At 53.8% G+C, this 10,185-nt stretch overlaps 1 protein-coding gene across 1 annotated transcript in view; it reads right to left on the bottom strand.

Moving 5' to 3' along the window:
* Positions 1 to 681: 681 nt before the first annotated feature.
* wrap53 (WD repeat containing, antisense to TP53) overlaps positions 682 to 10,185 on the bottom strand; it is a 42,180-nt gene continuing 32,676 nt past the window's right edge. The window contains exons 11-12 of the transcript XR_010958466.1: positions 3,759 to 4,245; positions 682 to 770 (exon numbers count right to left, since the gene is read on the bottom strand). The gene's annotated coding sequence lies outside the window, so the exon portion shown is untranslated. The remainder of the gene's footprint in view (positions 771 to 3,758; positions 4,246 to 10,185) is intronic.

Here is a 10,185-nt window from a genome sequence, read left to right as displayed (position 1 = left end):
TGATCGGCGGTGGGGGTCGCCAACTCTGGTTGGACGTATTCCTGGAGGTTTCATCACATGACCCTCTCCCACCTCGATCCGCCCCCACATTGGTCCATCCTCCAGGCGATCCCGCCTTCCCCACAGCCAATTGGAAAGGGAACAGACTCTTTGTTACCCAATTGGATTCACCTCGACCTGTCAGTGAAAAATTCATTCTCCCCCCGTCTCCGATATTTTGATAACTAATAAAGGAAGTATTCAAAGAAAATGGAAAATATTTTGTTTAATGCCCCCTATGATTTTTCTCCCAGGGATTTTTTTTGCTCACAGCAGCGTCCTGGAGATTAATCTTCAATTGCTGAAGCCTCCAGGACAATCCTGGAGGGGTTGATGACCCCTAATCAAGTGGAGAAGGGGGGCGGTCGACATGTTAGACCACCCCCAGTATAGGTTCGGTTCTAGTCCAGGGACCACCCTTGTGAAACATCGGCAATTAAATCATGGCTCCCCTCTCACGCAAGAAGGCCTTGTTTCCATAGCGACAGCAGGCCCGAAACAGTTCCTTCGGCCTGGCGCGACCGCATACAAAGCCCCAAACCAGTTGTGCCAGGGAGGGGTGGTCCTTATATTTACCCAACCTCAGCTCCTGGACCATGCTGAGTAACAGGAAATACCGATCAGGCAATGCGGCCTGCTCCTTACCGTGAGGTGCAGCTAAAGGTGCTTCTGTCCGTTCTTTCCCAGGATGCCAACCTCTGTGTTCCGTCCATCTTCCTCCTCCCCAAGGGCTGGGAGGTAAAAGTCAACAGCGTCATTGCCCCTTAATGTAATACTCCCGAAATACCGCCCCCTCTCTCAGAGACACAAATAAAACGGTTCTTTCCCCGTCCAGGCCCCCGGGCTCTCCCTCTCTCCCCGTCCAGGCCCCCGGGCTCTCCCTCTCTCCCCGTCCAGGCCCCCGGGCTCACCCTCTCTCCCCGTCCAGGCCCCCGGGCTCTCCCTCTCCCCCCGTCCAGGCCCCCGGGCTCTCCCTCTCCCCCCGTCCAGGCCCCAGGCTCTCCCTCTTTCCCCGTCCAGGGCCCGGGCTCTCCCTCTCTCCCCGTCCAGGCCCCCGGGCTCTCCCTCTTTCCCCGTCCAGGGCCCGGGCTCTCCCTCTCTCCCCGTCCAGGCCCCCGGGCTCTCCCTCTCCCCCCGTCCAGGGCCCCGGGCTCTCCCTCTCCCCCCGTCCAGGCCCCCGGGCTCTCCCTCTCCCCCGTCCAGGCCCCCGGGCTCTCCCTCTCTCCCCGTCCAGACCCCCGGGCTCTCCCTCTCTCCCCGTCCAGGGCCCCGGGCTCTCCCTCTCTCCCCGTCCAGGGCCCCGGGCTCTCCCTCTCTCCCCGTCCAGGCCCCGGGCTCTCCCTCTCTCCCCGTCCAGGGCCCCGGGCTCTCCCTCTCTCCCCGTCCAGGGCCCCGGGCTCTCCCTCTCCCCCCGTCCAGGGCCCCGGGCTCTCCCTCTCCCCCCGTCCAGGCCCCCGGGCTCTCCCTCTCTCCCCGTCCAGGGCCCGGGCTCTCCCTCTTTCCCCGTCCAGGGCCCGGGCTCTCCCTCTCTCCCCGTCCAGGGCCCCGGGCTCTCCCTCTCTCCCCATCCAGGGCCCCAGGCTCTCCCTCTCCCCCTGTCCAGGCCCCGGGCTCTCCCTCTCCCCCTGTCCAGGCCTCCGGGCTCTCCCTCTCTCCACATCCAGGGTCCCGGGCTCTCCCTCTCTCCCCGTCCAGGCCCCCGGGCTCTCCCTCTCTCCCCGTCCAGGCCCGGGGTTCTCTCTCTCTCCCCCCGTCCAGGCCCCCGGGCTCTCTCTCTCTCCCCGTCCAGGCCCCCGGGCTCTCTCCCTCTCCCCATCCAGGCCCCCGGGCTCTTCCTCTCCCCCCGTCCAGGCCCCGGGCTCTCTCTCTCCCCCCATCCAGGGCCCCGGGCTCTCTCTCTCCCCCCATCCAGGGCCCCGGGCTCTCTCTCTCCCCCCATCCAGGGCCCCGGGCTCTCTCTCTCCCCCCATCCAGGGCCCCGGGCTCTCTCTCTCCCCCCCCGGGCTCTCTCTCTCCCCCCGTCCAGGGCCCCAGGCTCTCTCTCTCTCTCTCTCCCCCCATCCAGGCCCCCGGGCTCTCTCTCTCCCCCCATCCAGGGCCCCAGGCTCTCTCTCTCCCCCCCGGGCTCTCTCTCTCCCCCCGTCCAGGGCCCCAGGCTCTCTCTCTCTCTCTCCCCCCATCCAGGGCCCCGGGCTCTCTCTCCCCCCCCCCCGGGCTCTCTCTCTCCCCCCGTCCAGGGCCCCGGGCTCTCTCTCTCCCCCCATCCAGGGCCCCGGGCTCTCTCTCCCCCCCCCCCGGGCTCTCTCTCTCTCCCCCCGTCCAGGGCCCGGGCTCTCTCTCTCCCCCCATCCAGGGCCCCGGGCTCTCTCTCTCCCCCCATCCAGGGCCCCGGGCTCTCTCTCTCCCCCCCGTCCAGGGCCCCAGGCTCTCTCTCTCTCTCTCTCTCCCCCGTCCAGGCCCAGTGTCATATCCCACTGAACATACAGACCCTCAATTGTATCATTGACCCTGGTTTTAGTGATCTTTCTGACCAATAACTTCCTGCGGGAGGAAACGGGAGAGACTAAATGTTGGAGGGGGGGTGGGGATTCTCCTCAGGGTCGGGGTGGCCCCGAGATGGGAGTCAAGTCAATTCTCTGCACTGACTTGGGTTTCTGACAGTGGAGCCAGGCCTACAGCGGTCCAGGGCACCTTGGATTGACCAACTAGTCGTCTTCATTGACGGTAATTGGAGCTTTTAGCCTCCACCGGGCTCCAGATGAGCAATGCCTCACTGAGGCAGCCTTGCTGGACAAACGTTGAGACGTTTACCGGTGGGCAGAGCAGTAGGAGCTGGACTAAAGTCCAGCAGTGCCTCCGACACAGACATGGCCACCCTCAGCCTCGAGGACCCACCTAATCAATAACTAAAAAGGCGAATGGGATATTGGCCTTTATCTCAAAGGGATGGAAGTTGTGTCACAGTTTATAGAAAGCTCTGGTTAGACCCCATCGGGAGATACTGCGTTCAGTTCTGGGCACCGCACCTCAGGAAGGATATATTGGCCTTGGAGGGGGTGCAGCGCAGATTCACCAGAATGATACCGGGGCTAAAAGGGTTAAATTACGAGGACAGGTTTCACAGACTGGGCCTGTATTCCCTCGAGTGTAGAAGATTAAGGGGTTGATCTGATTGAGGTGTTTAAGATGATTAAAGGATTTGATAGGGTCGATAGAGAGAAACTATTTCCTCTGGTGGGGGGAGTCCAGAACAAGGGGGCAGAACCTTAAAATTAGAGCCAGGCCATTCAGGGGTGATGTCAGGAAGCACTTCATCACACAAAGGGGAGTGGGAATCTGGAACTCTCTTCCCCCAAAAAGGCTGTTGAGACTGGGGGTCAATTGAAAATGTCAAAACATGAGATTGAGAGATTTTTGTTGGGTGAGGGAATTAAGGGTTAGGGAACCAAGGCAGGTAGATGGAGTTAAGATACAGATCAGCCACGATCTAACTGAATGGCGGAACAGGCTCGAGGGGCTGAATGGCCTCCTCCTGTTGCTATGACTCTGGCCAACCCGGGCCTACGTTCTCTGGGCTTGAGTAAGTGCGGTGTGTCCATGTCAGGCAGATAGAAGCATTCCCCGTGCAGGGTTAACTCACTGGTTTGATTACGATACTCTTTCCAAGTGTCAAGACACCCGACTGACCCAAAAACAAAAAAAACACAAGGCGCACTCACCGACCGAGGTTTGGCAGCGGTTGGTCTGTGGCTGTGCCCCGAGACTGTTTCTCCATCTCTGGAGCTGCAAGCCAGCAATATGGATCTCCAGGGCCTCCCAGTTCATGATGGGCAACTCGTTCTCCAGCTCTCCCGGAGGCGAAGGGACCTCGCTCGGCTCGGCCGGTACCTGAGCTGAATTGTCCCTCCGCGCCAACGGGCCCGCTTCCGGATCGGTGGAACCCGTCCGGCCTGCCGGGAGGCCGTTGGGCTCCCTCGTGTTCTCCGCCTGGGCCCTCGAGCTTCCAGTGGGGCGGCCCTGCCCCACAATTCCCCCCATCCTCCGTCACCCTCCAGACACATCCCTCGAAACCCTCATCGTCTCCGGGGGAACCTGATCCGGGACCTGCCGGTGGCTTTTGCTCGGGAGCTTTGATTGGCCGGAGTCCGGGCGAGATGTCAAGGGGACGATCCGTTCTTTTCCCCAATCCATACCATGCTTCTAGAACTTAGAGAGAGAGAGAGAGAGAGAGGAGGGAGAGGAGGTCACTGGGTCAGAGAGGGGGCAGCACTGAAGTCACTAACAAGTCAACCACGGCTCAGTGGGTAGCTCTCTCTCTCGCCTCTGAGCCAGAAGGTCGCGGGTTCTGGTCTCGCTCAGGGACTCGAGCCCCGTAATCCAGGCCGACACTCCCCAGTGCCAGTACTGAGGGAGTGCTGCACCGTCGGAGGGGCCGTCTTTCAGATGAGACGTTAACCGAGGCCCCGTCTGCCCCTCTCAGGTGGATGTGGGCGATCCCATGGCCACTATTTTGAAGAAGAGCAGTGTCCCGGGGCTAATATTTATCCCTCGACCAACATCACTTAAAAAAAACAGATTATCTGGTCATTATCACAGTGCTGTTTGTGGGATCTTGCTGTGCGCAAATTGGTTCCATGTTTCCTAAATTACAACAGTGACTACATTTCAAAATTCGTTGTAAAGCGGTTTGGGACGTCCTGAGGTCGTGAAAGGCGCTATATAAATGCAAATTCTTTCTTTTTTAAACAAACCATACATTAAATGGGATAGAGGAACAAAGGGATCTAGGGGTACAGATACACAAATCATTAAAAATAACAACACAAATCATTAAAAATAAGGCCACAAAAGAAAAAGCAAATCAAGCACTGGGGTTCATTTCTAGAGGGATAGAATTGAAAAGCAGAGAGGTTATGTTAAACTTGTATCGAACCTTGGTTAGACCACACTTGGAGTATTGTGCACTGTTCTGGTCTCCATATTATAGAAATGGAGAGGCATTGGAACAGGTGCAAAATTTACAAGGATGATACCAGAACTGAGAGGTTATAACGATCAGGAACTGGCTGAACAGGCTGGGGCTCTTTTCTCCAGAAAAGAGAAGGCTGAGGGGGTGACCTGATCGGGAGATTTGGACGTATTCCTGGAGGTTTCATCACACGACCTCCCGTCTCCAGCTGCCCCGCCCCCCCTCGCACTCCCGCCATTGGTCCCGAAACATCCATCCTCGAGTGGCATCACCTCCCCCACGGCCAATTGGAAAGCGAACAGACTCTTGGTTATCTGATTGGATGATTCTTGACCATCAGTCAAACTGCCTTCCCCCCCACACCCCATATCCCATATATTTTTTAACGCCCCTGCGACGTTTCCCCCCCGGCTGTTGTTCGCAGCAACGTCCTGGAAACTAATCTTCAATCCCTGGAGGGTCAAGCACCTCAAGCCTGAGCCCTACGCTTTCTTGGTTTTTAATTCATTCTGGGGATGTGGGCGTCGCTGACAAGGCCGGCATTTATTGCCCGTCCCTAATTGCCCTGAGAATATAGTGGGAGGCCTTCTTGATCCGTTTGATGCAACGGAGGGGCTTGCTAGGCAGCTTACAGAGGGCAGTTAAGAGTCAACCACGTCGGTGTGGGACTGGAGTCACCTATAGGCCCAGACCGGGTAAGGACGGCAGGTTTCCTTCCCTGAAGGGGCATCAGTGAACCAGTTGGGTTTTTAACAACAATCCAACAACTTTTACTGAGACCAGATTTTTATTTCCAATTTTTTTTTTTAAACGGCTATAATTGTACAGGAATCACGGGGTGTCCCACAGGGGTAAATAGGAAGAACCTGCATTTCCGTAGCGCCTTTCACGACCTCAGGACGTCCCAAAGCGCTTTACAGCCAATTAAGTACTTTTGAAGTGTGTAGTCAACGTAGGAAATGCGGCAGCCATTTTGCGCACAGCAAGATCCCACAAACATCAATGAGATAAACGACCAGATAATCTGTTTCACCGACGTTGGTCGAGGGATAAACATTGGCCCCAGGACACCGGGGAGAACTCCCCCCACCCCATGCTCTTCTTCAAATAGCGGCCATGGGAATCTTTTAGCTCCACCTGAGGGGGCAGACGGGGGGGGTGGGGCCTCGGTTTAACGTCTCATCCCGCGGCGCGGCGCTCCCTCGGCACTGCACTGGGCAATGTCAGCCTAGATTACGTGCTCAAGTCTTTGGGGGGCGGGGTCCACTCATCATTAATCCCCAAAACCCCACCCACAACAGGAAGTAACTGGCTAATTTAGCAAGCACCTCGACTGCAGCCAGGTAGAGGGACATCTTCCCTGTGGAAGGCAAGCTGGACAATGGGGAGAGGGGCAGATGACAATTCACCTTGGACAAGTCAGACGGTGCTGGAGAACTTGCTCACAGGGTCAGAACTGGGCGAAAGGGCCAGAGTGGCATTAAAAACAAAACAAAAAACCTTCTGCCTTTCTGACCCTATTTTTATTGCAACATTTTAAGTTGCTTAGAATTTATTGACTTGTCATTGGCATAAACCCCCACACACCCCAATTTACTAAAAACATTACAAATCACCACTAAAATCGGCGCCACTTCCTTCACTTTTTCGTTGGCTGGAAGTTACAGGAAAGGAGTTTTGCAACTTTCAGTCTCCGTCCAATTATTTTTTTTAAAAAAATGTATGTCCATATATATTAATAGCTTAAAGTTAGTTTCCTTAACTCCAGTGTAACTTCCGGGTGCAGAGTTTAAGACCAGACGGGAAAGTCTCTGTCTGGGTTCTTTTTTTGGGGGCTGCCAAGCGAGAAACTTACCAAAAGTGAAGTCGGTTTCACTCAGCGTCCTCCTCCCAAACTCGGGATCGGCAGTAATCAGTGGGGAAAAAAAAACCCACCCCACCCCTAAGCTCCTGATTCCCCTTCCTCCTCAAACTGATGAAACCAGGCTGTCTCAGTTCCTTTTCCAACTCTCCATGTCTGGCTCCTCCCACATCTGGGAACTGTCACTTTCCCTCGAACAGCTCGCAGCAATAGTGGGTTTTAATTCACTATTTGTGCATCTTTTAATAAACCATAAAGGGTTCACCCACCACACAGTGTCACTAACAGAAAACTTGGTTCTACCAACGCCCCCTTTCGTCTGCTACAAAAAAATTTAAACATAACAATCTGCATTTATGTAGCGCCTTTAACATGGTAAAACGTCCCCAAGGCGCTTCACAAGAGACAAAATCTGACAACTGAGCCACATAAGGAGATATTGGGACAGGTGACCGAAAGCTTGGTCAAAGAGGTAGGTTTTAAGGAGTGCCTTAAAGGAGGAGAGAGAGAGAGAGAGAGGCGGAGAGGTTTAGGGAGGGAATTCCAGAGCTTAGGACCCCAGGCGGCTGAAGGCACGGCCGCCAACGGTGGAACGATGGAAATCGGGGATGCGCAAGAGGCCAGAATTGGAGGAGGGCAGAGATCTCGGAGGGTTGTAGGGGCTGGAGGAGGTTACAGAGATAGAGAGGGGGGCGAGGCCAGGGAGGGATTTAAACACCAGGGTGAGAATTTTAAAATCGAGGCGTTCCCGGACCGGGAGCCAATGTAGGTCAGCGAGCACAGGGGGTGATGGGTGAATGGGACTCGGTGCGAGTTAGGATACGGGGCAGCAGAGTTTTGAATGAGCTCAAGTTTATGGAAGGTGTTAAATTATGAGGGCAGGTTGCATAGACTCGGCTTTTATTCCCTCGAGTATAGAAGATTAAGGAGTGATCTAATTGAGGTGTTTAAGATGATTAAAGGATTTGATAGGGAAGATAGAGAGAAACTATTTCCTCTGGTGGGGGGAGTCCAGAACAAGGGGGCAGAACCTTAAAATTAGAGCCAGGCCGTTCAGGGGTGATGTCAGGAAGCACTTCTTCACACAAAGGGGAGTGGAAATCTGGAACTCTCTCCCCCAAAAAGCTGTTGAGGCTGGGGGTCAATTGAAAATATCAAAACTAAGATTGATAGATTTTTGTTGGGTGAGGGGATTAAAGGATATGGAATCAAGACGGGTAGATGGGGGTAAGTTACAGATCAGCCATGATCTAACTGAATGGTGGAACAGGCTCGAGAGGCTGAATGGCCTCCTCCTGTTCTTATTTATTTGCCCATACTGGCCTGCAGGTGACATCAGGCATCATGGATGACCATTGATGTGTTACGTGGGACGCTGTAATCTAATGGAGACAGATTAGCCGATTTCAGCTATGTTGCTGATAGCAGTGCTACAGTTCTCGGGATGCGCTACATTTAATGTCCATCCCTAGTTACAACTGACCAATGCTCACAACAACAACTTGCATTTATATAGAGCCTTTAACTCAGTAAAACGGCCCAAGGCGCTTCACAGGAGCGTTATCAACAAAATTTGACACCGAGCCACATAAGGAGATACTGTCTCAGGTGACCAAAAGCTTGGTCAAAGAGGTAGGTTTTAAGGAGCGTCTTAAAGGAGGGAGAGGTAGAGAGGTTTAGGGATTAGGCAGCTGAAGGCACAGCCGTCAATGGTGGAGCGATGGAAATCGGGGATGCTCAAGAGGCCAGAATTGGAGGAGGGCAGAGATCTTGCAGAGGGTTGTAGGGCTGGAAGAGGTTATAGAGATGGGGGAGTGGGGGGTGTGAGGCCACGGAGGGATTTGATCATCAGAATGAGAAATTTAAATTCGAGGCGCTGTGGGACCGGGAGCCAATGTCGGTCAGCGAGCGCTGGGGTGATGGGTGAATGGGACTCGGTGCGAGTTAGGGTACGGGGCAGCAGAGCTTTGGATGAGATTAAGTTAATGAATATCAAGTTCACAGAACTTCTCATTGACCTGGATTCACCCATCCAGCACCTAAACCTCTCTTCCTCCTGGACGCCTATGGACCTTGGCGGGAGGCCGTTTACAAACGGGAGTTAAAAAAAAAACCCTTACATTTAAATACCTTCTCAGGTCTCAGAAACATTGCAAAAGTGTTGTATATAAATTACTTTTGAAGCACAGTCACTGCATGTAGGCAAATACTGCAGCCAATTTACGCTCAGCATGATCCCTCAGTAATGAAACAAAGGATCATTTAGTCTAATAACCAAGAGGAAAGGAACCTCCATAAAACAATAGGACCTGTTAGATACTGTGTGCTGTATTGGGCTCCACATTATTGGAAGGATATTGAGACTTCAGAGAGGGTATAGCGCAGATTCAGAAAGAGAAAGACTAACGCCTTTCATGACCTCAGGGTGTCCCAAAGTGCTTTACAGCCAATTTTGAAGTGTAGTCACTGTTGTAATGTAGGAAATGCAGCAGCCAATTTGCACACAGCAAGCTCCCACAAACAGCAATGAGGTAATGATCAGATAATCTGTTTTAGTGATGTTGGTTGAGGGATAAATATTGGCCCCAGAGAACCAGGGAGAACTCCCCCTGCTCTTTGAATAGTGGCTGCGGGATCTTTTACGTCCACCCGAGAGGGCAGACGGGGCCTCGGTTTAACGTCACATGCGAAAGACGGCACCTCAGATAGTGCAGCACTCCCTCAGTACTGGCAGTGGGAGCGTCAGCCTAGATTTTGTGCTCGGGTCTCTGGAGTGGGACTTGAACCCACGACCTTCTGACTCAGAGGCGGGAGAGTGCTACCCACTGAGCCACAGCCAACACCTAAATAGCCCGTCAACACTCGTCTAAGCCCACGGGTGAACGATGACGAAGTGGGGCAAAGCACGGCAGACTCTGAATGCCCGTGGAAACACAATGCAGAGCATGTGTCGACACTCAAGCGAGGGGAGAAAATACAGATAATTTTTTTTTTAAAGTGAGTATTGACAACACTGTGTCAGCCAATGAGTTTGAGGCGAGGCAGGACTTACAGCAAACAGAGTCTATTTAAACAGAGTCCCTACGAACTACAGCAAAGCGAACTCCTCAACGAAACTACAGCAAAGTCTCCTGATAATAGCAGGATTATTTCTCCAGAACAGCGCAATGAGTGGGGGATGGTTACATAATACAAATTATGTGCGAAAAATCGATCCCAGTCACTTACAGCAGTGTGATCTCCAGGCGTGATTGACGGGGGAATTACCCATTCGTCTCCATTCTGGCCTGAAATAGTGGTGTCACTATATGCAGCC

Source organism: Heptranchias perlo, chromosome 35 (assembly GCF_035084215.1).
Source record: "Heptranchias perlo isolate sHepPer1 chromosome 35, sHepPer1.hap1, whole genome shotgun sequence".
NCBI lineage: Eukaryota > Metazoa > Chordata > Chondrichthyes > Hexanchiformes > Hexanchidae > Heptranchias > Heptranchias perlo.
The sequence above is the reverse complement of the archived record's forward strand: the minus strand, read 5'-3'. Positions and strand labels throughout refer to the sequence as shown.